General features: G+C 34.9%; 1 long non-coding RNA gene across 1 annotated transcript; it reads left to right on the top strand.

Moving 5' to 3' along the window:
- The first annotated feature begins 18921 nt into the window (after positions 1-18921).
- Positions 18922-19284, top strand: LOC115952854. Its single transcript, XR_004083582.1, has 2 exons — positions 18922-18978; positions 19073-19284. It is a non-coding gene; the product is annotated as an uncharacterized LOC115952854 (long non-coding RNA).
- The last annotated feature ends 7979 nt before the right edge of the window (positions 19285-27263 follow it).

The raw sequence follows: 27263 nt of genomic DNA, 5'->3' as shown, positions 1-27263 counted from the left end.
ATTTGTACTTGGTGGAGTTTGGAGATGGCAGGGACAAAAAACGAATTCTGGATATGTGTCCCTGGAGTTATGAAAAACAACTAGTACTTCTACAGGAGTTTGAGGGTGAAAGAGTTCCAAAGGATATTACCATAAAGTGGACTCTGTTTTGGGTGTAGATATACAATCTCCCTTTGATGAGCATGACCCGAGAATCTGGCATGGAGATAGGTGAAAAAATCGGAAGGATGCTCGATGTGGATGTGCCTGAGAAGGGAGTTCAGTGGGATAAGTATTTGCGGGTAAGAGTCCGGGTTGATGCTACGAAAAAGCTGGTAAGAGGGAAGAAGGTAACCATCGAAGGAGGAGGATCTAGATGGGTGTTTTTCAAATACGAACGGCTACCCAACTTTTGCTACCAGTGTGGGAGACTAGATCATGGCGTGAAAGAATGCAAGGAAATAGCAGGGACGGAAAACAGAGCAGGTGGAGGGGAGATGCAATATGGAGCGTGGCTTAGAGGGGATCCGAGAAGAAGGGGCGGAAGGGATCAAGGAAATATGGGAGATAAGAACGTCAGGGAAGGTAGACCGTATAATGGAGCACCGATATGGAAGAAGCACGACGGTGACACGCTCCGGAAACAGGGAGGAAAGGAAATGGATGATACTCACGTGACCGAACTGACCCACTGTTAGGGGGCTGCCCCTAGCGTGAATTCAAAGAAGTTACAGGTGACGGGACAGAGCGAGAAGACCTTGCACGATGAAGGTAAGGTCAACCTGACAACAGAAAAGGTTAATTGTAACCTTACTTCAAATGGGAAGGATGGCGTGCGTCCCTTACTGCCTGAAGCAGACCTAGTGGGTGAGATGTCTTGGGAAACATCGAAGAATGAGGATGTAGGCAAGAAGACTGAAGAAGAACCGGATAAGCAGTACACACGCAAGGAAGTGGGTAAGGATTTGGGCTTAGACTCAAGTGCAGGGGGGTCTTGGGCCAATTACAATTCAAGCCCACTTGCCATGACCTATAACCAAGAAAAGGGTTGGGTCACAGAGCCTTTGGGCCCAACGAGTGGCCACTGGAAGCGCCTGGCCAGGAAAGTGACCACTCCAAGCCCAAAAAAACTGTCTAGCCCAAGCAAAGCCAAATGTAAAGGTCAGGTTCCTCTACAAGAGTTAGACCCGAATGTTACAAGCTTAAAACACAGAAAGGGCAAATTCCAGGAAGATGAGATCACGGACGAGCATGAGAATATGGATGGCAGAGAGGCGGTGCTGCACTGCAGCATCGCCGAGCCACATGAGTGTGTTAGCTTGGAATTGCCGAGGGTTGGGGACTCCTCCGGCAATTCGAACACTCACCGAGGAGGTGAGGAAATTAAACCCCGTGGTGGTTTTTCTGGCAGAAACAAAGGCGAACACCAACAGGATGAAGGGTTTTCAACAGAAGATAGGTTTTACGCAGGGGATTATTGTTTCGAGTGATGGGCAGAGTGGTGGGTTAGCGATGCTTTAGAGAGAAGGCACGGATATTCAGTTTAAGAGCTGTTCGCACTCGCACATTGATGTTGTAGTTCATGGTGAGAGTAAGAATGGTCCGTGGAAGCCCTCTATGCCCAATGTAGTATGCCGTGGGTGGTTTGTGGGGATTTTAATGAGATTTTGCATCCAAATGAGAAGTTAGGCTGGAGGGAGAGGGATGCAAATCAGATCAGGGACTTTCGCGATGTTCTCAGCAGGTGCGGTCTGGTTGATTTAGGATTTGTGGGGCAGAAATTTACTTGGTGCAACGGACGGCATGGGGAGCAACGTACGCTTCTTCGTCTTGACAGAATGGTGGCCAATGAAGCTTGACTCCAGCTCTTCCCTGAAGCCAAAGTGTTCCACATTTCGATGTCGACATTGGACCATTGTTTGTTGGCTTTATCCCTGAACAAGAATCAGCAGCAGAAGAAAAGGAAAAAGAGATTCATGTTTGAAGCAATGTGGGTGAGAGAGGCAGAGTGCAAAGAAATTGTGGATACGGCTTGGAATTTGCATACAGAGGAGGCTGCTATGTCTGTCCAAGATAGGCTCAAAAGGTGTCAAAGTAATCTAGTAGGGTGGAATCAGAATAAATTTGGGAATGTGAATAAGAAATTAAAACAAAAACAAGATCGCCTCCAATAGCTTGAATCCCTTAACTTGCTCCACGATACAGCAGAGGAGATAAGTGCAGTCCGTATGGAATTAAATGAGCTCCATATCAGGGAAGAAATCATGTGGAACCAGCGATCTCGGTTACTCTGGCTACAGAACGAAGATAGGAATACAAAATTTTTCCACGCTTCCGCCAGCCAAAGACAGCGGAGAAATAGGATTGGAGGCTTGATGGATGAGGAAGGCATTTGGCAAGAGGAACAGGGAGCAACAGAGAAGATCATTCTGGAATATTTTTCTTCGATATTTAGTTCCGACCATCCTTCATGTTTTGAAGCAAGCTTGGAGGTTGTGGGCGAAAGGGTGACACCTGAGATGAACGATGTGCTACTGGGAAATTTTAAAGCGGATGAGGTTTGGCATGTGCTCCAACAAATTCACCCCACGAAATCTCCCGGACCGGATGGTATGTCTCCCATCTTTTACCAAAAATATTGGAATATTGTTGGTGTTTGTGTTTCAAATTATGTGCTGCAAGCCTTGAATACAGGGGTAATGCCAAAGGACTTTAATAATACATATATTTGTCTAATTCTGAAAATCAAAAATCCACAAAAGATAACGGATTATCGCCCAATCAGCCTATGTAATGTGATTTATAAGTTGATTTCGAAGGTTTTAGCGAATAGATTGAAAAGGATTCTTAATGAGGTGATTACTGATGCACAGAGTGCCTTTGTGCCGGGGCAACTAATATCGGATAATGTAGTGGTGGCGTTCGAAACCATGCACACAATTGGTAAAAGGAAGAAAGGGAAGGAAGGTTTAATGGCCATTAAATTGGACATAAGCAAAGCCTACGACCAGGTAGAATGGGGCTATCTTAAGGCCATTATGAGAAAGATGGGTTTTAGCGAGAGATGGATATCTCTTGTCATGATGTGCATTACTACGGTGTCCTATGAGATTCTTATCAATGGTGAACCAAGAGGGAAAATCACACCATCTAGGGGACTTCGCCAAGGCGACCCCATCTCCCCTTATTTGTTCCTTTTGTATGCGGAAGGGTTGTCGGCGTTGATTAGAAAGAAGGAGGCTATGGGGCTGCTAAGGGGAGTGGGGGTGAGTAAACAAGCTCCGATGGTTTCGCACCTCTTCTTTGCGGACGATAGTATAATATTTTGTAGAGCTACAATGGAGGAATGCAAGCAGGTGGCAGAGGTTTTGGATACCTATGAGAAGGAGTCGGGGTAGAAGATCAACAAGGATAAAACGTCCTTGTTTTTCAGCAAGAACACAAGGGCGGATATCCAAGATGGGGTGAAGAACATGTTCGGTGCACAGATTGTACAACAACATGAGAAATATTTGGATTTACCTCCGATGGTGGGAAGGGGCAAGAAAAAGGCTTTCAATTGTATCAAAGACCAAGTAAGCAGAAAAATAGCGGGTTGGAAGGGGAAGTTACTGTCCAATGCCGGTAGGGAAGTCCTGATAAAGGCCGTTGCACAAGCCACCCCTACCTACACCATGAATTGTTTCAAGCTTCCTGATACTTTGTGCTCAGAGATAAACTCTTTGGTTGGGGGTTTCTGGAGGGGGAAGAAGGAAAGTGCTCGGAAGATAGCTTGGGTTTCGTGGGAAAACTTGTGCAAACCAAAGAAGGATGGGGCTATGGGCTTTCGAGACTTGAAAGCGTTCAATCTTGTGCTTCTGGCCAAACAAGGTTGGAGGATTCAGCAGAGACCTGATTCTCTAATCCACAGAGTGCTCAAAGCGAAGTATTTTGCAAAAACTTCTTTTTTGGATGCTCAAGTGGGGAAAAAACCCTCCTACATATGGAGAAGCTTGATGGTAGCCAAACCGGTGCTTAGGGATGGGGTTAGATGGTGTGTGGGTGACGGAAAGAGCATCAAGATCTGGGAAGATGCATGGCTTACTTTTTCGGGGTCAGGCAGAATCATTTCACCCAGGCCTATAATGGATGTTGGGGAGTGCGTGGCCAACCTGATTGCACACGATAAAGCAGAATGGAAAAGTGATTTGGTAAGAAGCATCTTCCTCCCTATAGAAGCAGAGGCCATCCTAAGCATTCCTTTAAGTTCCATGAACCCGGTTGACTCCCAAGTGTGGGCTTTTACCCCCAATGGCACCTTATCTGTCAAGAGTGCTTACAAAGTGGCTGTCCGGTACCTTGAGGTCTCTAAGGGAAGTGAAGGCAGACCTGGATGCTTTGATACATCCCAAATGGAGATGATTTGGAAGCTGGTGTGGAGCTTAAAGTGCCCAAACAAAGTTAAGCACTTCTTATGGCGTGCTTGCAAAAATGCCCTGCCTACAAAACAATGTCTTATGTACCGAAAGGTTATTTTGGAGGACAATTGTGACTTGTGTGGGGAGTGTGAGTCTTCGGGTCATATTTTATGGGGGTGTAGAGTAGCAAGAGAAGCTTGGAGCGAGACAAAGTTCAGGATTGGCAGTCTAGACCGCCCCCCTAAGGATTTCATTGATGTGGTTTGTCTGCTTTTGACATCTTCAGGGGAGAAGGACTGGGAGAAGTTTGCTGTCACGACATGGCTACTGTGGAATAACAGAAATTCTGTCAGGTTTGGGGGTACATGTAAGAGTGGAAAGACCATTGAAAGGGAAGCAAGGAAGTATGTGAAAGAGTTCCGTGTAGCATGGCTGCCTGAGAGCCAAAAAACTCAACCAGCCACTCGGGTTCATCATTGGACCCCTCCCCCTCAAGGTATGTATAAGGCAAACATTGATGCTGCTGTGTTTAAGGAGTAGAGGTGCTGTGGAATTGGTGTGGTAATCAGAAATGACAAAGGCTAGATGATGGGTGCACTATGTAAGAAGATAAATCTGCCTTGGGGTGCTTTAGAAGCCGAAGCAAAAGTTGCTGAAATTGGTATTCTTTTCGCTTGGGACTTGGGTTTGAAGGAGGTAGTGGTGGAAGGGGACTCTCAATTAGTGATGGAAGCGCTTAAAGGGAATGTTGTTCCTGCTTTGGCTATCCAAAAGATTGTTGAAGGTTCTCGGTGGTGCTTAAGTCATTTCAAGTCGTGGAGGGCTGAGCACGTTAGAAGAAACATCAATGGGGCTGCGCACTCTCTTGCTAGGAATGCTTTGCTTGTTGATGATTGTAATGTATGGGTGGAGGATACTCCCCTTGTTATTGAACTCCACATTCAAAATGATGTAATTGCAATGGACCTTGGTCCTTATCAATGAATCCAGTTATATGTTGGCTATCAAAAAAAAAAAAAAAATCAGAAAAACAAATATACGCAGTCAGTGACGTGAGGCGCTGGATAAGCATCATTATTATGTCCGTTTTGGGCCAAAAAGGCTCCTCATCTGTCCCTATAAATATGTATCGCTTGTGAATGGAGGTTTCTTTTGTAGTAGTTTTGGACAGGAGTGGCAAAGATATTATTTGACGCACCTTGCTTTAAGCAAAGTATAAAGCAAAGTGGGGTCACGCGGTAACGTTGATTACATAACATGTTAGCATAAATCACGGACCTTTCGCGTGGCTCAAGAAACAAAAGTAATCTTTTTTTTTTTTCTTTATGGGAAAAGTAATCTTGCTGAAATTAAAATTTACATTTTATATCTTTATGAGGGTTTTTTTTTTTTTCCTCTTATTTTGCCGCGTTAAGGGTTTGTTTAGATATAGTTTATTATTTAAAACTGAAAATTTATTACTGAAAATACTATAATAAAATAATTTTTAACTATAGATAGTGCCTATGAGACTCAATTTTAAAGTTATTATGTTTTGCTATATTTGCTGATCTGTAAACAGTACATAGGACCTAAGAAAAAAACACAAATGCCTGCCGCGAAACGTACACTAAGAATGACGTCTAGCAAACCGTGTGCTTTCCCAAGTTATAAATAAAATCAGTTTAAGGGATATTCAAAATTAAACTTTATAGTTTTACAAATTTTAATGAAACCCTAAAGTTTTATATCTTTTTCAATTTAAACCTAAGCCTTTTGGTCATTACATTGACCGTTGCAAATTGCCACTGAAATAGAATGTTTTAGTAAGTAATAAAAGAAAAAGGGAATATATGTGTTACACAGGGGCGGAGCTAGGATTTTTTGTTTGGGGGGGGGAGGGGCCAAATTTTATTACTAATATATTAGCCTCGAGTCAAGATAAACCATCACACTTAGGCATAAACGCACATACATAAATATAAACATTAATATTTTGATACTAAAGTAGGTCATAATTTATAAATATATTGTATATAAAATTAATGACTTTCGCATTTGTATATTCGCAAGATAATTTTTTAGGGGAATTTATCATCTTTTAAACTCCAATACTATACAAATGCTATCTAGTTTAATATTAAACATGTACAAAAATACTAATTAGAGAAAACAAAAACTACCTTGTCTCTATAACTACTAGATCAATTGAAAATTTCTATTGATTTTTAAGAGTATCATTGAACTAACTCAAACATTTGGGGGGGGGGGCAACTTCTATTTTTTAGCTAAATATTTAAATTTTTTAATACTTATACATAATATAAAATAATTTTTTAAAATTTTGGGGGGACCATGGCCCCCCCAAGCCTTGCTGTAGCTCTGCCCTTGTATGTGTAAGTGGAACATAAAGAAATTAACTAGGAAATAACGTATTTGGATTTTTTTTTTCTTTTTCTTTTTGTATTTGATTGTAAGAAGAAAAAATTATTTTTCTTTCACAAAATGTAAAAATTCAATGGTATTTTTTAAAAACAAATTTAGTTTCAAATTATTTCATTTAGTGTGCACTTGGATTAGGGTTGGAATTAACATCTGGCCCCGCCTAACTAACTTATCATGTCTTGCACAATTTTTTTATCCACTCCAAAACGTGGTCTTAAATGTGGTGTAAACAAATGATATTCTAACATAGATTCTAACACAGACTTGCTAGTCCCTACTTTCTCAAAAAAAAAAAAAAAAAAAAAAAAAGACTAGCTAGTCCCTATAAATATGTAGTGACCACATGCATGCATCTTCAATCACAGAGCATCAGAAATCAGTTCAGTATCATAAAAAATAAAAATGGTAGCCATCTTACTATAACTGTCTCTTACTCTTCTCTTCTTTCTTGTTGCTATCAAGCTCATCGTCAAAACAAGAACTACTCGACCAAAACACCTCCCACCTAGACCACCTTCTGTTCCAATTATAGGCATCTCCATATCATTAAAAAACCACTCCACCGTACTTTCCGTGCCCTCTCACAAAAAATATGGTCAAATATTCTCACTCAAATTTGGTTCGCAACTTGTGGTCATTGTGTCATCCCCATCTGCAGTTGAAGAATGCTTTACAAAGAATGACATAGTATTAGCCAACCGTCTTCCCTTCCTATTAGGCAAGCACCTGCATTACAACAACACCAGCTTAATACAATCCCCATATGGCGATCACTGGCGCAACCTCGGCCGCATTAGTACCCTTGAAATCTTCTCAAACAATCACCTCAACAAGTTCTTAGGCATCCGAAGGGACGAGATCAAGCCCTTGCTACGAAGCCTGTCACGCAATTCTTGCTAGAAGGACATAAGCTAATGCCATTTGGGATTGGGAGGAGGACTTGTCCTAGGGCGGGCCTTGCCCAACGTACAGTGAACTTGACTTTGGGTTTGTTGATTCAAAGCTTTGAGTGGGAAAGGGTTACTACAGAAGAAGTTGACATAAATGAAGGTAGTGGGATCACTATGCCTAAAGCCATGCCATTGGAGGCCATGTGCAAAGCACGCCCAATCATGCATAAGCTTCTTTCTAAGTCGGCAGATGATGTTTGAACAATCTCCTTGAGTTACTTTTTAGAGATTTGCTTAGTTATTCACAGATAATTTTAATCATTTAATAAACTAAAGTAAACAATTGCATATTCAATTTGAAAATTGAATTATTGTATCTATATAAAGTTGTATCCTTTTCTTTTCTTTTTTTTTGGGGGGGGGGGGGGGTGTGGTGTTGTTTTTTTGGCTTGTACTGGATAGTGATTTGTATATGTGTTTAAGGAATAAGAAAGAATTTGGAAAATTTTACTTTTCGTTTCCAAATTCTTATGTTAAATTAGGATATTTTTTTTATAGGATATAAATAAATCAAGTCATCTAAAAGTTGAAAGTTAACCGAAAAAACACTTGTTTATTAACTAAATTGGTGAGATGAATGTCTAGAAATTTGAGAAATATTTTCAGATAATATATATATATATATATACATACATATATATAATATGATTTGCATCTTGAATTCACATTACTTGAATATTAAATTCAGTTGCGTCTTTCCTTATTTAAAACAATATTAACAAATGCAAATAAATGAGAAATAAATTTTTTAAAGGGAAAGACAATGGTGAAGAAGAAGAAAACAATCATTCGAGCTTATTCTAGTCAACTTTTATGTGTGGGGGGTTTGTCTTCTCTTTTCTGTCCTTTTTTTTTTTTTGGTTACTCTCTCTCTCTCTCTCTCTCTCTCTCTCTCTCTCTCTCTCTCTCTCTCTCGGAGAGATTGTGTGATTAATAAATGTAAAAAAAGGAGAAAAAATGTTATTACACAAAGTCTTGCTCCTTATATACAAGGCTGTAACCGATATACATGAAATGAGGCGTACCAAGCCCAACGATGAAAATAATCACAAATCATTAAGTGGGTTATTTGGTCTTCTCTCTTAATCTTCTAAACACTCAAACTACTCTAATATTATTTTACAAATGCAAATAATTAAGAATTATGTTGCCCAACATTAATTTAAAATTTTAGACTCTCCCACTTGGGAAACATAGGTTATTCATTAAAAAAAAAAAAAAAAAAAAAAAAAAAAAAAAAAAAAAAACTTGAAACTTAGGATGAAAGCTATGTGGTTTCAACAGATATCCAACACCTTTTTGATCTTGGTATATGAAGCAATAAACCTCTCAATGTTATTCAATGGGAGAGGTAGAAAGATTGCAGGGATGTTTAGTGGTTTTATTATTTACCTTAATCCTTATTATTTACATTTGTAAAATAATATCGAAGAAGTTTGTATTTTTAAAAACTAAAGATAAAGACTGAATAATAACCCACTTATTGGTTTGTGATTATTTTTGTTGTTGGACTTGGTACACCTTATTTAATGCGTAAGGCTTTACAAGCAAAAAATTGATTATCTTTTATAATTTTTGCCCACTACTACTCCACATGATTTCTCCTTGTTAACCGATGCATGAAAATTCACTTTAACATGAGGCTGAGAGGGTCCCAGATGTTGCTTATGTTTATCTCAGTATGTGCATAGTCGTAAAACATTAGGTGGTCAAGGTATATTTTATTAATTCCTTTACTTAAGAGCAAAGTGTCAAGAGCTTCTCTCTTAGTTTGTCTCATCGTTCAATTTCTTGCAATGAAAGCTCCAGGGATTGTTTCTAAGGGGTCTGAATGTTCAATATGTGTATAAAACATTATGAACGTTTAGACCCCCAATTTCCAAATTATCAATTCAAGCTTATTATCAAACAATTAATATGCGGAATATGAACATAAGCATATAACAGAATTGATAAACAATCTAAACCAATTGAAATCACATCCATAACAAAAATTAAATGGAAAAGATTAAGGGAAGAGAGATGCAAATACAAGGACAATACAACGATGTGTTATCAAAAAGGAAACCAAAGCCCTTGACGTAAAACCTCTCTACTGTCCTCCAAGAGGTAAATAATCCACTAAAGAATGTAGTTGGGATACATGAATATCAGAAGACCCTCCAAACCTAATTTACCCAGTGTACCTAAGTCCTCCAAACTCCTACTCCAACGAGGTTACGCTGAACCTATTTCTTCTTTAACTTACCGGATTCTGCTATAATCCATAGTATCAACCAATATGAATTGGTTCCTTCCGAATTGCTTCCCAAAGCACCAAAAAGCCTTCTCACATATATGGGTAAGGTGAGAAAAGGATTTGGGTAAAGAACCTCTCAAGGATGTAACAATAGAGAGGGTGAGAGTTGAAGAATTTGAAGAGTCGCTATGTAAAGATTGTGGATGAGTCAATCTTGTTTTTCTCTAGGATTTCTCTCTCAAAATTCTCTTTAGAATCTCTCAATATTTCGTGGGTATAAGGGCTATTTATACTGGAGTGAGAAAGAAATGCGAAGAGTTAGTTTTTTCATAACAGAATGGACTGGCGACTTGGCCTCGCGACTTGACTGAGTCGAGAGTTCAAGCTGCGAGCTAACTGAATGGCCAGTCTGGACTTTTTTTCCTGTAGTGCTATAGCTGGCATGACAGTTTAACTTCTCTGTATGCTTCACTCGTGTGCATCTTCTAGTAGTTTGCAAGCCATGAGCCACCGTGAGATCCAGTTATGAGTCTCTGCTTCACTGCACAGTCTTGAGCATTTCTTCACACTCTCTCACACACTACCCTTACATGATTCCCACCTAAACACAGGATTACTAATTGCTAAATTACAAGCAAATTTGGCATGAAATAAAGCCAACGAGATAGTTGATTAAATTCAACCTTACAAGGTCAATAAGAAGATGAATCTTGAGTAGGAGATGAATTTTGTGTCTACATGGTTTTATTACAAATTTGTCCATAGTACTAAATTGATAATAAAAGATAAACTATAAGTTAATTTGGTATATAATTTCTTCATATAATGAACATAATATTATGATTGTTAAGATTAAATTTTGGAAATAATCTATTATTTCTAAATACAATATCACTATGCAATATTGGCGTGATGGTCACTTCATAAACACAAGTTTTTGTAAGGGTGGAGGGGGAGTGGGGCAAGAATTGGGGTTCAAGTCTTTAGAAGGGAACTTTACATACATATACATTTAAATTAGGCTAGAGTGAGATTTTTTATCTTAGGTTAAAAAAATAAAAATACAATAAACATATTAATTACATTGTTGTTAAGTAAACTTTAATTATTATTGCTTAGGATATTTTTATCAATTAGTTTATGTCTTTACTCTGTACAATTCTTTTATATAACAATTCAACTCAATTTTGACAACTATTGGTCTTTGTAATTCTATTAAGAAAATTTTTGTTATGTTAACATTTGTTTTTGTCTTCATTCAATCACTTCCTAGTCCCACCCCCTTGTCTAATTATTTATTTATTTAGAATCACCCATTGTCTTATTGTTTAATTGTCTTTTAATGTTAACATTTATTAACTACTGATTGACTGTCTAGCCCTTGCCCCAATCTCCACTTAACAAATAACAAATTAAAAAAACATTCAAATTCAACTACTCCTCCACTCATAGATTCGATCAAAAGTATAAATTAATTGTAACTTTATTTAAAAAAAGTCAACTCAACTTTGACAACTATTGGTCTTTGTAATTCTATTAAAAAAATTTTGTTATTTTAACATTTTTTTTTGTCTTCACTAAATCACTTCCTTATCCTAACCCCTTGTTTATTTTTTTATTTTTAAATTTATTTAGAATCACCCATTGTCTGATTGTTTAATTGTCTTCTAGTTTTAATATTTACAAATATTGATTGACTGATTGGCCCTTGCCTCAATTCCCACTTAACAAATAACAAATTAAAAACACATTCAAATTCAACCACTCCACTCACAGATTTGATCAAAAGTATAAATTAATTGTAACTTTATTTAACAATTAAACTCAATTTTGACAACTATATTGATCTTTGTAATTTGATTAAGAAAATTTTTGTTGTATTAAAATTTATTTTTGTCTTCACTCAATCACTCTCTTGTCCCATGCCCTTTGTCTAATTTTTTTTAAAATATTTTTTTTAGAATCATCCATTGTCTAATTGTTTAATTGTCTTTTAGTGTTAACATTTACTAACAACTGATTGACTGACTGGCCCATGCCCCAATCCCCACTTAAAAAATAATAAAATTAAAAACACATTCAAATTCAGCCACTCCACTCGCAGATTCGATCAAAAGTATAAATTAATTGTAGCTTTATTTAAAAATTCAACTCAACTTTGACAACTATTGGTCTTTGTAATTCTTTTAAGAAAATTTTTGTTATGTTAACATTTGTTTTTGTCCTTACTCAATCACTCCCCTGTCCTATTCCCCTTGTCTAATTTTTTTATATCCTTTTTAAAATCATCTCTTGTCTAATTGTTTAATTGTCTTTTAGTGTTAACATTTACTAACTACTGATTGACTGACTGGCCCATGCCCCAAACCCCACTTACAAATAACAAATAAAAAACACATTTAAATTTAGCCACTCCACTTGTAGATTCAAAAGGTTTTAATTAATTGTAAATTTATTTGTTAAAATAGATTGTTAAGGAGATAATATTCAAGTTTATTTCAATTGGACTTAGACTTAGAAAAGATTTAGAGTTAGAGACTCAAGATGTTCAAATTTTTATTTTATGGAGTCAAAACAAAAAAATAAATTATAAAATTATATATATATATATATATATATATATATATATATGCTAGCTCAGGGGTCATTTGAATCCCCTGGAACAAAGCAAATGCCATTGTTGCTGATTTTTACTACCCCTGATTTCTTGTCATCTATATCATATTATAACAAATGGTCATGTTAATGGGTGCCCATAAAGTAATTATTAATAAACTATATTAGGAAAATTTTGACATTATTTTTATGGGAAATCTAAAAAACTATCAACAAAATTAATTACTTTATCACTTTTCCATAAAATATTTTTAAAAATAGCTTATAAATCAATGCCCTTAGAGCATTCTTTAATATTTCCCCATAATAAATAGTTGCGAACAATATAAATTTTCTCTTTTCCTCTATTGCTATTTGCAAGTTAGTTTCTACTGATTTTTTTTTTTTTTTTTTTTTTTTTTTTTTTTTCCTGTAGAAATTAGTTTCTACTAATTACACAAGGTGAAAGGGACATTTTATAAAAAGATGAACTAAAGTTTCCACCCCTCTTTTGGAACACATGTTTAGAGCAACCACATTAGTCCATCTAAAATTTTCCTTCTATTTTAGCATAAAAACCCACTTTTTTTTTATTTTATTTTACATATACACTTTACAGAAACACACATATCAGTTTATCTATTATACACACTTTTTTATTAAAATATTATTTTTCCTCACTTTTTTTTATTATTTCCCACCTACCCCCACCTAACACTTACTTATTTTTTCTCTGAATACACTCCCTTCTTCTTCTTCTTGTCCTTATCTGTATCTCCGCCTCTCTTTCTTCTCCTTCTTTTTTTCTTTTTTTTTTTAGAATTTTTTCTTTCCTCTTCTTCTTTTACAATTTAGGTTTTATACTTTTATTATAGATGATGATTTTGGGTTGGGTTTGATTAAGGGTAGTGATTTTGGCTGAGAAAGCAAAAATTTTGGGTGGAGAAAATGGTGGTTTTGGGTGGATCTGCAGTTTCTTCTTCTCTTCAGCATCTTATTCTTTCTTTCTTCTTCTTCTCCTTCTTTTTTCAATTTCAATTTGATTATTTATATGAATTTGTATATGGGTTTGATGAATTTGGATCTAGATTTAGAATGATTTTGATGATTTTGTGGTGTGTTCGTGTTGCTGTGGTGGTGGTTGGCGGTACTGGGTTGCAATGGTAGTGGTTAGCGGTGCTGGGTTGTTGTGATGGTCAGCTTTTTCTTCTTCTTGGCATTGAAGAGTGGGTGAGAGAGAGAGAGAGTCTGACAAGGCAAGAGAGAGGAGAGAGGAAAAAATATAAAATAATACATAGAAGAGTTACAATAACCATGCATATATATGCAAGGTTACTGTAGCAGTTGTGCATAAATGTACAATTTTACACCCACTGATATGGGTGTTTTTTTGCTCAAAATATGTAAAATGAGAAACTTTTTCTATTTTGCATGACTTTACATGCTAACTAGTTATAGGCCTGTGTGTTGCACGGTTTTATGAAAAAACTTATAAAATATATGTATAAATAATTATATATTTTAATAATTATAACAAAATAAGTACTAATTTGTTAGTGAATTGAAGTACTGTTAAAAATAATATCGATGATTAAAAAATGTTAGAATTATTTTTTTTTTCCTTTGGAAAATCTTTGAATACTTATTTGTACACTATTTTATAATGATGGTCCAAAATTTTGCAATTTAAAACCAAAAATATAAAAAGATTAATGAAGAATTTGTTGGGAATAGAAAATTATACTAATAATTAGCAAAAAAAAATATTAATTAATGTTGCAAATGGATACATAATTCTATGCACACTTTATATAAATAAATGTTGATATTCAAAATAAAAATAAAAAGTAAAAAGGGAACAACATGAATAAATCATACTTGACAAAATTTATTTCATTTTGTTTGATAAATTATATAAAATAAATCCTATTAACTTAGTTTTAATGTATTTAAATGATCTAGAAAAATAATGAAGCATATATTTTTGAGCCTAATCACATCTAGCAAAATAATAAAGCATTCAAAATATTGAAAGGCAATTTAAGTTCATATATGCTTGCATGAGATACGTATTTGTCCATAGTAGCAATGGAAGTCTCATCTTTGAGATGAAGAGTCAATGTAATGCTAATAAATTTTTTTTTTTTTTAAAGAAAGAGAATGTGGTTGATATATATATTTATATATTTATATATATAAATGATGCAAAAATTCATATCTAGTTAAACATCTAGATGATGAAAGAAACTTACAAAAATGACAAATTTAACAAAAAGAAAAACACAGCCAGGTTCTTAGTTGTGTTGACAAAAAAACAAAATGTATCATAGATAACAAAAACTATTAAGCACTAAATCCAACACTACTTTCACTCATCATCCTCATCATCATTGGCTACGGAGTTAAAACATTCAATCTCTCAATCAATTTGGCCTACCTTTTCTCGTATGAAAGCTTCTTCAAGTCGAACCTCTTAATTTCCTTTGGAGGCTGATTCTCAGATTTCTTATTTTGATAGATTTTTTTTTTTTAAAATGTCATCAATGTAGAAATTATCAAATTAATGGAGATATATACTGTTTTTTGGCATTGATAAAGATTATCAAATTAATGGAGATATATACTATTTCTTGGGATAGATTTATATTAATCACCTCTTGAAGAATTTGGATTTTGTTTATCCCTTAATAATCAAGTTTTGTTTCCTGATATTCTGATAAAATAATATTAATTTAATAATAATAATAATAATAATTAATAAAATTTAAGTTGCAACTTGAGGAAAATAGAAACAACAAAAACGTGAGATGAGATTTAAATTTAGAAATTTTTAAAAATAGACTTTTAAAATTTTGAAAATTTAGATGATAAATATTATCTAAATTAAATTTTTTGTATGTTAAATATTATCCATTAATTTAAGAAATATATCCTAACAAATAAAAAAATGTTAATTAGATGATATATATTATCTAAATTAAATTTTTATATGTTAAATATTATCCCTTAATTTAAGAAATATATCCTAACAAAAAAAAATGTTAATCTAATTCTATTTAATGATAAGAATGAATTAGAGTTCTGGTAGTATACTATTTCTTTTTAGTCCATTAAAAATCGAAAAATTTAATAAAATTTCTGCAATTTGGTGAAGTCACGTGGCGCAACCACGGCGTCTAATCTCAACTTTTATTTTATATATATATATATATATATATAAAACCGAAGCCTCTGCAGCTCCCATGATTTTCCACGTCAGCATTTAATTTTTTTTTTTCTATTTTTTAAATCTAATTTAAAAATAAATCTAAATTTTCCCCCACCAAATACACGTTGTAAAACCCAATACTCTTTAAAAAAAAATTGTAAAAATCTCTCCTCCACTCACACACTAAAACATCTCCTTCCCTAAACCTAAAACTCACCCTTTCCTTCCTCCAAAATCAAAACCCAAAACTCAGATTCTCCCCCCGTTGCCGCTGCCGCCACAGATTGTCGCCACTACGGATTGCTGCCACTACAGAAAGGCAGCCTACTAAATGATGCAAAATCTCACACAACCATCGTCACTTCTCCGAAAACATTACTAGTAAGTTTTCAATTTTGTTTGTTTCTTTTGAATGATTAGCATAGATTGATGGGTTTGGAGGCGATAGTGGAGCTAAACTGCCTCTGAAAACATGTATAAACAGATATTCTCTAATTTCAATCAAAACTACATCTTGGATTTATACATGGCTGTATTTTGATTGAAATCAGAGAAGCCCCAGCACCCCGAGGCAGAACAACCCCACTTGAGGGTGTGGCTCAAGAGAACAGAATCCCAACCCTTCACCCTTAAAGTGTTTGACAAAATTCTTGAGGCAAACTGAAAAAGAGACCCGACTTTAGAAAGTTTATGTCAAATAATTGAAAATTGCTTCATATGTATTGAATGGGGAAAAAAAGAGTCATAAGGTTGATTCAGTTTAGGAATAGAGTCAGATAGTACTTCAATGGAAAAAATAGAATGAAGATAATTGGATGGGGAAATCTGTGAAAGTCTAAATCCTATGCTAGCAAGGTTTTGTTTCCAATTATGAGCTTTGTTGACAATTGGTTTTGGTGTCATTGAATGTGGTAATGTTTTGAAGTGATGACACGGGTGGCTTTTGTCAATTTATGAGGGTGAGAAAGTTTAAATTACTATCTGGGTTTTCATTTTTGGGAAAGTCTATATTTGATCATTGGAATAAAATGTGTAGATTGTGGACCTGGAATTAGTCACTTGTTTGTGATCACTGGGGAGGTCACACCTACTTCTGTGTTTTGGTTACTTTGGTCCTGCACATCTACTTCTCTATTTGGTAACCAAATTTGGTTCTATTTGTGGAGCTAAATTTCAGTTTCAATTTCTGTAGGTTCAGTACCCTTTCTCTAACATGACAGTTTTGATTGAATCCATGGCTTAGACCTTGAGTTTAACTCAAACTAAGCTTTATGAAATTTGTAATTTTAAATGGAAGACTGAGAATATAGTGATATACTCTCTTTGTGTTTATTTCTGATTTTTTTTTTTTTTTCCAAATGCTTGATTTAGGACAAAATAGGCCTTGTCCAAATGCTTAATTTTGTGCCTGAATATGTACAAGTTGGGAATAAAAAAATCAAAGCAAATTCCTTTATAACATATACGTATGTACATATGCATAATCTGTCCGATTGACCCAAGTTTTTCCAAACTTTTCCGTTTTGGTATGTATAATTGTTATGGTATTCTTATTCTTATTCAAAATTTATGCTCGTTGAGGATTCATAGCTGAACTCAAACTTTTGGGGTTAAGGCTTGCTTTTTGTTGTAGTTTTATTGTTCATTAATCAAATGTTATAGTTACGGCCAAATTTGCATCCAATTGTATACAACAATTTCCTTGGTATCTAATCTTGGAAGATCTTTTACTTACAATTCACTAAATTTATGACAGCGTGTCTTGGCATCTAATCTTGGAAGATCTTTTACTTACTGAATTTGTTGAAGACTAAATAGGGAAAGTGGCCCATATCTCATTAAGATTTCTTCTAGATAAGGTTTAAATAGCACACAACCAAGTTAGCACTTAGCAGAATAATTCTTTGAATAAATTAAAGTCGCTCATTCTTCTTTGGTATGTTTGATACTTAATTTTTTTTGTTTGAGATATATTCAATGTTTACTACATATCGGCTTTATAAATGTACTGTTCAGTTTCTAGATATCATAATGAAGTGAACCCCGTGTTCAGTTTTATAGGAACATTAATGTGAATTGTTTTGTTTCACTATGGTGACTCTAAATCAAAATCATATATACTTTTCTAGGATAAGATTCAGTCTTTCATTTGGGATTACTAGAGAATCTCTCTCCCTCATAGTGTATATATATGCACATACATAATTGATCTGTTGGCTTGGATCTTCAACAGTGCAGCATTTGGCTTCTTTCTATATGTAGACAGTACATAGAACTCTAGGAGAATTTGGTTAGTTAAAGATAGTTTGGGTAAGCTTCTACAATGTTTTGTGCTTTTAGAGATGTTGATCAAGGGTGTTGTGATGGGGTTGTAATGTTTGGGTGCATGCCGAGTGTGAGAATATTTCCAGCAAGCTTTTAAAGGTGCTTAATACACTTAATTTATGAATTGTGATTTCAATTTCTATTCCTATCATATATGTGTTTATTCACTAACTTGTGTATGGTTTAAAGGATCTAGAGAACGTAGAGAACTATTGCGCAGATTGTAAAGCAAAGTCTAATTATGAGTCACAGCTTCAGAAAAATGCTAGCCAAATGTGAAGTATGTCTGTCCTATTTTTTTTGTGTGTGTACAATTATTTTCCCTCTAGTTGATTTTTGGGGCAATTTTATATTTGACTTTATAGACTAAGGAGTTTATCATCAGGTTTTAAGCCTAATTTTGTGACAATTTTTTAAGTAGGTCTTTAGAAAATAGTGGACAAAATGTTCTACCTGAGAAGGTAGCTGTGGTGTGCAATGGCATGGAAGGAACATATATTCCAAACCTTCATATGTAAGCCTTGAACTCATTTCTAAATAATACATGTACGTTGACATATTTTTCATTAATATTCTTGTAGGACCTTTATGCACTCCTTTCTTACCACCACATTTATTTTCTTCTTATGCAATCCTTGCAGCAACTTTCTATTTGTTTTGTTGAAGGATTCATTAAGATGATTCTTTATTATATTTCCCCCCCATCTTAGAGTTATGTGCAAGTGCAGTTCATGTGGGTCAAAGAAGTATACACCTAGAAGATCAAATTCTACCTAAATTGTTATTTGGAATTTTCATTTTCGGGTTTCGTTACTTTTTTATATTTCAATTAGGTGGCACTCTCCATATCTATGTAAAGAGGTTAGTATTTTCTTTTAAGCTTTTGTGTTTTTGTCAATCTTTACACCAACCTGGACAATTCCATTAAGACAAAGAAACCAATGATGTTTCATAGTTATCAGAAGGACAAGATCAAGGACTCATGTTGAAGGTCAAGCAAGTTTGGATTGTAGCTGTTGACTTAGGGCAGAGTATCAGAATAGTGCAATGGAAGAATTATAGCCGTGACTATATAAACGACAGTGTTTATATTTAAAACAGCTATACTACCTGTACTTTAGGATTAGTTTAATTCATAGTTATTGTTTATATACATGTTTATTAATCTGATTGGTTGTAAAGGCTAGATTCGTATATTGTGGAGTGAGTAAGAAGTTAGTTACTCTCAGGCTTTGTATAAATACTTGATGTACATTCATTTTCTTTCAATGCAAAATAAAATTTTCTTATCAAATTCTCATAATAGTTACTTTGTTGTCTCAAATGACATAGTGCCTCAATGAAAGAGCTAGCAAGATGCTCTAAAATATTGGCACCTCAAAAGTTCAAAATTCCATTTTTGATAATTTTGAGTCCAACCTTAGGAACAAACTCGAGCAGCCATGGTATGACTCCACCGTGTAGGTTAACCCTATAAGAACTTTTCCGTGCATCGCACAGATTAGCGACTAGTATAATATAATATGATGTGCTAAGTTGGGATTATTTGCAGCCACGCTATCTTCCAAAGAAGTAGTTTAAATGTCCTTCTTGGATCTTGACTTTTCACAATTTCCTCCTTTAATTCTTTGCTTTTCAATTAATTGGGCCACATAAAATGTATTCGGCAATAGTCTGTGTACATGGTCCCCACACCAACTACTTTTCTTATAAAACATCATTTCGTTATTAAAAAAAAAAAAAAAAAAAAAAAAAAGGAAAAGACAAACAGACCAAAATCATCTACTGATTCTACAAAAAAAATACTTTGTTTATTGCTTAGTTTTGAATGAATTTCCCTTTCTACCAAAATGTTAGAAATTGGGCTGGTTTTGATCCAACCCATAAACCATGGCCCATGGATTGTCCACATGGCTTATCTGATAAGTAAGTTTATATTTAAACTAACTGATATTGGTATGAGTTATCAATATCAATAGTGGGGTAATTTAAACTTAATAGATATTGATATGGGTTATCAATATCAGTGGTGAAGCAATTTGAAACTTAAAAGATGAGATTTTTTAGGGATCACATATATCTGATAATAAGTGAATCTCTACTAGTATTTAAAATACTCCTACATCAGTCAGATAGAAGTTAGACACAGTGAGTGAATATACATATAGTTTTGAGTGCTCTCTCAAAATAAGCCATTTCTTTGGGACATCATCTACCGTTCCCTAGAATTTGGAGCATGGAAATTAGGAGAGACTCTAGTAGCCTTTTCTGCGACTTGGAGGTGTTCCACAAAGGAGACCGTGAGGAGTTCGTAAAGCAAGCAAAGAGAAAGATCCGGCAATTTGGTGATCTGTTTCACCAAAGGTATGTGTCTACATGACCTCTAGTAAAGTATATATTTTTTCAACATTGGTATTAGAGCCATTTTATGCTTGTTTTCACTCTTGAATGATGCCATGATCTCTGAAATATATAATCCTATATGCATGCTAAAGTTAAAAGTTTAAGTAATTTTTTAATTTTTCAGATCTGTAATTTTTTTTTAGGCATGTTACGGCATGTAGAGAGAGAAATAAAAAGCTGTAATTTTTTGATTGTTTACATGTAATCCGAAATTTACAGGCTTATTTTGACCCATCAAATCTTATTTAATGTCAAATATTTTTTTCAATGGTTTGAAAGTACATTCCATAAGCTTTAAAACGACAGTTTACATGCTTAATTTAGACTTGAAATGAGAAAGTTATGGTCTTTTAAAGATTATGGTTGTATTTGATAAAATTTGAAAATTTGATGTCTAACGTGGAAGATGATGAACAATAAAGGGAAAATTGTTTTGTAATAGCGTACCGTGTGGGTTCCACTAACCACTAATTGTTTGAGTGGTTATCTAATATAATAATTGTGTAATGTATAGAGCCCCACGTTGCTTTCACCAAAAAAAAAAAAGAAGGAGCCCCACGTTGATGTTAGTGTGTTAGTTACACAAGAACACTATCCTTGTTTCAGATACACTCAAATATAAGGGCCCCACGCTACTGTATTAGTTACACCTTGATAAAGATAATGTGCATATCACGTTGGTGTATCACATATTGTTGTTGTTTCCTTCAACAAGGAAACTGTGCAAGTGATAAGCCACATGCAAGTGGCTGTGTAGGTTTGTAATATTGTTTACAAATACTGTGTGAGTTTGTAACATAGTTACAAAGGAATTGAGTTATATGAAAACTTAATATATTACTTGCACAGTTAATCATAACTCGTACGGTGGACTTTTTTATTTTTAATTTATAGTAAAACTATATATATTCTTAATTTTGTTTAGACCACATTTTTTTCTAATGTGACATATGTGTAGTTGTAGTGGCAATTTTTTTTTTTAACTGTGATGTTAAAATATAATTGTGATAACATGAGAAAATTGTGAAATTAGTTTTCTAATTTTCTGTATAATTATGCATGTTTTTAATTTTTGAATTAATTTATGATGTCTTTTTAACATATTGTGATATGATTGAATTGATATTATATGAATGCATTATGTGATGAATATGTGTCCAAAGGGTTTATGAGACTCTTTGGCTCATCTTTATAGTTAGAGATTATATTGGTAAATTATACAACATGTATATTTTTATTTATTGTTATTGTGGATGGATAAGACAATTTTTGAAATTATTTGGTAATGTGACATCCCCAATTTTTTTAATTACAAATAGAATCTTTATAGTAGGATACTTAAATATGTAATTTTTTGGGCCAATGTTTTGTTGGCAATTATTTGGGCCATTGTTTTTGGCAATGTAATTTTAAGGCTATGTAATTTAATTTTGAAAGCCATGTAAGGGGATGTGTTTCACGGTTACCTATAATTTTCAAATTTTGTCTTAGCATGTTATATGAAACTACCAATAGGGCTTATAGTGGAGCCCATGCACAATGTGTTGTGCACAAAAATATATGGACACATGTTATATTTATGATTTAATATGTGGATGGTGTGATGTTTTATTCTTCACAAAATTTTATTAAGAAATCAATTAGATGTGTTATTCCAATTTACATAATGAGAGATGATTATGAGCTTAGCGAAATTTTTGATCTTACTATGTAGAAAGGAATATCATGGTCTAGTTGGATTTTTTGGAAATAAAATTTAAAAATGTATGTGCTAATGTCAATTTGTGTAATGAATGTAGTGAACATGGCCACTAAAAATGTAGTTGCTGATCTAACTAAGGGAGAGAAACTAGATGGAACCAACTATGATATGTGGCATAGAAAAATTCAATATCTGCTTAATGAACAAAAGGTCCTTGAAACCCTAACCAATGTGATGATGCAACCTGAAAATGGGAATATTTCCCAACTTCGCCGTGACTTAGAGGCCTATGGGTCTTGGGTCAAGAAAGATCGTTGTGCACGCTTCACTATGCTGAGTAGCATGCACAATGATCTTATTGGGGAGTTTGAGAACTACCCAAATGCCCAAGAGATGTGGAACCAGCTTAAGATTGCCTTCGGAGGGACTTCAACAACTAGATTGGGAGCTCTTACTTTGAAGTTTGAGCAATATGTTATGGATTCAAAGCATAGCATAGCTAAACATCTAAGGACAATGTCTGCATTAATCCGTGACCTAAAGGCTGCTGGCAATAATCTCTCTGATGAACAACAGGTCACAATGATGATACGTTCATTGCCTAAACCTACTTGGGGGCAAATGAAGCTTGTTTTGGCACATAGTGAGAATATCAAGACTTTTGTTGATATTTCTCATCATCTCGAGCTTGAGGCAGAGCGCATAGGGGCACACCAAAACACCCTCCTTGTCGCCTCATCTGGGCAGCGAAAGGCATTCAAGCCTAAACGCAGAGGATAAGGGAGGAATGTCAAAGGAGCTTGTAACCTTGGGCCTAAAAAGGGCAAGATAGCAAAGCGCCAAAAGGGCAAGTGTGCTAAGAAGGACAAGGCAAAGATCAAGTGCTACAACTGTGGTAAGAAGGGTCACTTCGCTCGTGAGTGCACTGAGCCGAAGAAGGTATCCATTCTTAACAACTCTGCTATTACTTATGTTTGTACACATGTTTTTGTTGCTCATACTATTCCTGGATGGATTGTAGATTCAGGAGCAACCAAACATATAGCCAGAGATAGAGTTGGGTGTGTGGATTACAAAAAGATACCAACAGGCATGTAGTACATTATTTTGGGTAACAGAGCTCAAGAAGAAGTCATAGGAGTTGGAACCTACCAACTCAAATTGCGTTTGGGACATACGTTACTTCTTCATGATGTGCTTCATGCACCTGGTGTCCAATGTAATCTATTTTCAGTACTTACTATGCTTAGACTTGGATTTAGTTTCCGTTTTGATGGTTCTCAGTTGGATTTTTATTTAAATAAAACCTTGTATGGACATGGTTATTTATCTAATAATTTATTTATGTTGGATTTAGATCATTCCTCTTTTTCTTTTATTGCTCATAATGATGATATTTCTGATTCTGTAATGTGGCATGCTAGACTTGGATACATAGGAAAAGATAGATTGGCTAGACTAGCTAGAGAAGGCCTATTGGGGTCTGTCACTAATGTAAGCCTACCTATGTGTGAACCTTGTCTAGCTGGAAAGGCCTGTAGGAAGCCTTTTGGTAAGGCTCTAAGGGCAACTCATCCTTTGGAATTAGTTCATTCGGACATATGTGGACCTATGAATGTTAAGGCACGCCATGGCGCCTCTTATTTTCTCACATTTATAGATGGCTATTCACGTTTCAGTTATGTCTATCTGATTTCCCATTGCTTTGAAGCATTAGATTGCTTTAAGCGCTTTGTGGCAAAAGTTGAGAATCAAAAAGAAAGGAACCTAAAGATTTTTCGAATTGATAGGGGTCGTGAATATTTTTCTAAACAGTTTCAGGAACTGTGTGATGAAAAAGGGATATGCAGGTAATTGACGATTCCTGGTACTCCACAACAAAATAGTGTTGCAGAGAGAAGGAATCGTACTTTATTAGAGATGGTTAGATTGATGATGGCGCAAGCTAACTTACCAAATTCGTTTTAGGGGGTTGCATTGTTGACTGCTGCCTACATCCTTAACCGTGTGCCTTCTAAGTCAATTCCCACAACACCATATGAGTTATGGACTGGTGCAAAACCCAATTTGGAGAACTTGTGGCCTTAGGGTTGTGCAGTTTTTGTTCACAGTACTTCCCATAAGTATGGGAAATTGGGCCCTAGAGCAAGTAAGAAAATCTTTATAAGATATTCAGAAAGCTCAAAGGGGTATGTAATGTATGGTGAACATTCTGATGGTGGAATGACAGAGATAGAGTCTCTTGATGTCAACTTCATTGAAGATGATTTTCCAAGCATCAGTGAAGCAAAACAAGATCTTCAGCTTTATGAGCTGCAAAAACTTGAAGGTGTCATATTATCTTTGGGCGAGGGTGGAGAATCACAACTTCATCCTGAAATTGCCAAAGATTGTGGGAGTGATTTTGCTCCTAGTGGGAGCAAACCACTAGATAGTGACACACAAGGATCCAAGGTACGTAGAAGTGAACGTGGAACTATTCCCCGTCGTCATTTTGAGATTGAGGGGGAATCTTTTATATGTGATTCACTAGACCTTGATGAGCCTGCTTCCTATGAGGAAGCATTAGCTTCACCTGCTTCACATGAGTGGATAATTGCTATGAGGGGTGAGATGGATTCTATGGCAAAGAATCAAGTTTGAGAGTTGGTTGACCTTCCGCCTGGGCGCAAAACCATTGGAAACAAGTGGGTTTTAAAAATAAAGCAAAAGGCAGATGGATCAATTGGCAAATATAAGGCTCGTCTCGTGGCGAAAGGCTATACCCAAAAAGAAGGGATAGACTATGATGAGACTTTCTCCCCAATGGTGAGATTTGTCTCTATTCACCTTTTTCTAGATATTGTTGCACATTTGGATTTGGAACTCTCCCAAATGGATGTAAAGACTACATTTCTCAATGGAGAACTAGACGAGGAGATCTATTGGATCAACCTATTGGCTTTGAGGTTAAGGAACAAGGGCGCAAAGTGTACCGCCTTAAGCGTTCCATTTATGGCCTGAAGCAAGCATCTAGACACACTACACCAAAATAAGTTTATTATATCAAGTGTTAATACAACAAAATTAGTATAATGGTATTGGACATAATATCATATCTAAAAATTAAAAGTCATTGTAAAAGTAACTTAAAAATTGTAAATTATTACATTAATAATAATTAGTTGTAATAATTTATAATTTTTAGTTGCAATAGAGATTTTAATACTAAATTGAATTTAGAAAATTTTTGTAATAACTTAAATTGAAGAAATTAATTTTTTTTAATAACTTAAACTGAAGAAACCATTGTAATAAGTTGATGCCAATTATATCTTTTGCGATATATTATAATAGATCGAAATTTCAAAGAGATGGCTTATTGCAACAAATTTAACATTGCAATAACTAAAATATCAATTATTTTACAATCTATTACAATGACAAACATGAAGCTGCAATGAATATATTATTACAATGATCTAATTCCAATTATTTTACAATCTATTGTAAGAAAAAATATAAAAAATTTAACTATTACAATAAATATACCATTGTAATAATTTGAACCCAAATTATTTTTGTCAATTTTTTACAATCTATTGTAATAAAATTCATGAAAAAATAGCCTATTGCTACAAGATATTCGAAGTAATAAATTGTTTATTACAATAGCAAAAATATTATTACATCAAAATTTCATTAAAATATTTAAGGTTTATTGCAACAAAATTTTTTTGTAGCACAAACTTATTGCCTCAAATTTTATTGCAACACTTTGCATAAACTATTACAATGACTTCGATGTTATTGCAACGATTTTTTTTTTTTGTTGTAATAAACATTTTTTGTTGTAGTGACAATGGTATTTCAAATTTCATAAGGCTATTATTTTGATTGGTTTCAAAATGATGGAAGAAGACCATTGTGTGTATGTCAAACGATCAGGAAAGAGTTTACTTATCCTATCTTTGTATGTGGACAACATTTTGTTGGCTGGAAATGATATGGAGATGATTGTCACCACCAAAAGGTGGTTGTCCTCTATTTTTGAAATGAAGGACATGGGAGAGGCTAATTATGTGCTTGGAGTTAAGATCTTCAGGGATCACTCAAAGAAGCTTCTTGGTTTGTCTCAAGAAACTTACATAAAGACGATCCTAGAGCGATTCCATATGCATAATTCCAAACGCATAAACACTCCAATTGAGAAGGGACATACATTAAGCCTTGAAGATTGCCCAAAATCAAAAAAGGAAAAGAGAGAAACGGCAAGAGTTCCCTATGCAAGTGCAGTTGAAAGTCTGATGTATGCTATGTTGTGTACTCGACCAGACATCTGTTTTGCAGTTAGTATGGTTAGTCATTATCAAAGTAATCTAGGACCTGTTCATTGGCAAGCAGTTAAGAGGATTTTTCGATACCTTCGTGGGACATCGGATCTCATTCTTTGCTATCGAGGTGGAGATTTGAGATTGAGAGGTTATTCTGATGTTGACTGGGCCAATGATAGAGATGAGCGCAAGTCCACTACAGGTTATGCATTTCTACTTAGTGGTGCAGCTATCTCTTGGTGCAGTAAGAAACAATCTTGCATTGCTTTGTCCACAATGGAGTTTGAGTATGTTGCTTGTTCAGCAGTAGCATAAGAAGCTGTTTGGTTAAAGAGATTTTTCCAAAGCCTAAGGGTGACATCTCTTGCAAATGAAGCTGTAAAGATGTATTATGATAATATGGCAGCCTTGTCTCATGCTAAAGATCCTAAGTATCATAGCAAAAGCAAACACATACAGACTCGTTATAACTACATTTGTCTTGCTATTACACAAGGAGAGGTGATCTTCCAACATATCTCCAGTAGCAAGATGGTGGCTGATCCACTTACTAAAGCCATTGCTAGAGATGCCTTTCAGACTCATGTTAGGAGTTTGGGACTTTGTAGGATTTGATATGTTTTTTGGATACCTTATGGACATTTATGTTTATTCATACTTTATGCAATAATGATGTTATTCATTTTGATTCATCTTGTGATGTAATTGATATTGCATACTGAGCACAC

This window comes from Quercus lobata, chromosome 7, assembly GCF_001633185.2.
Source record: "Quercus lobata isolate SW786 chromosome 7, ValleyOak3.0 Primary Assembly, whole genome shotgun sequence".
NCBI lineage: Eukaryota > Viridiplantae > Streptophyta > Magnoliopsida > Fagales > Fagaceae > Quercus > Quercus lobata.
The sequence above is the reverse complement of the archived record's forward strand: the minus strand, read 5'-3'. Positions and strand labels throughout refer to the sequence as shown.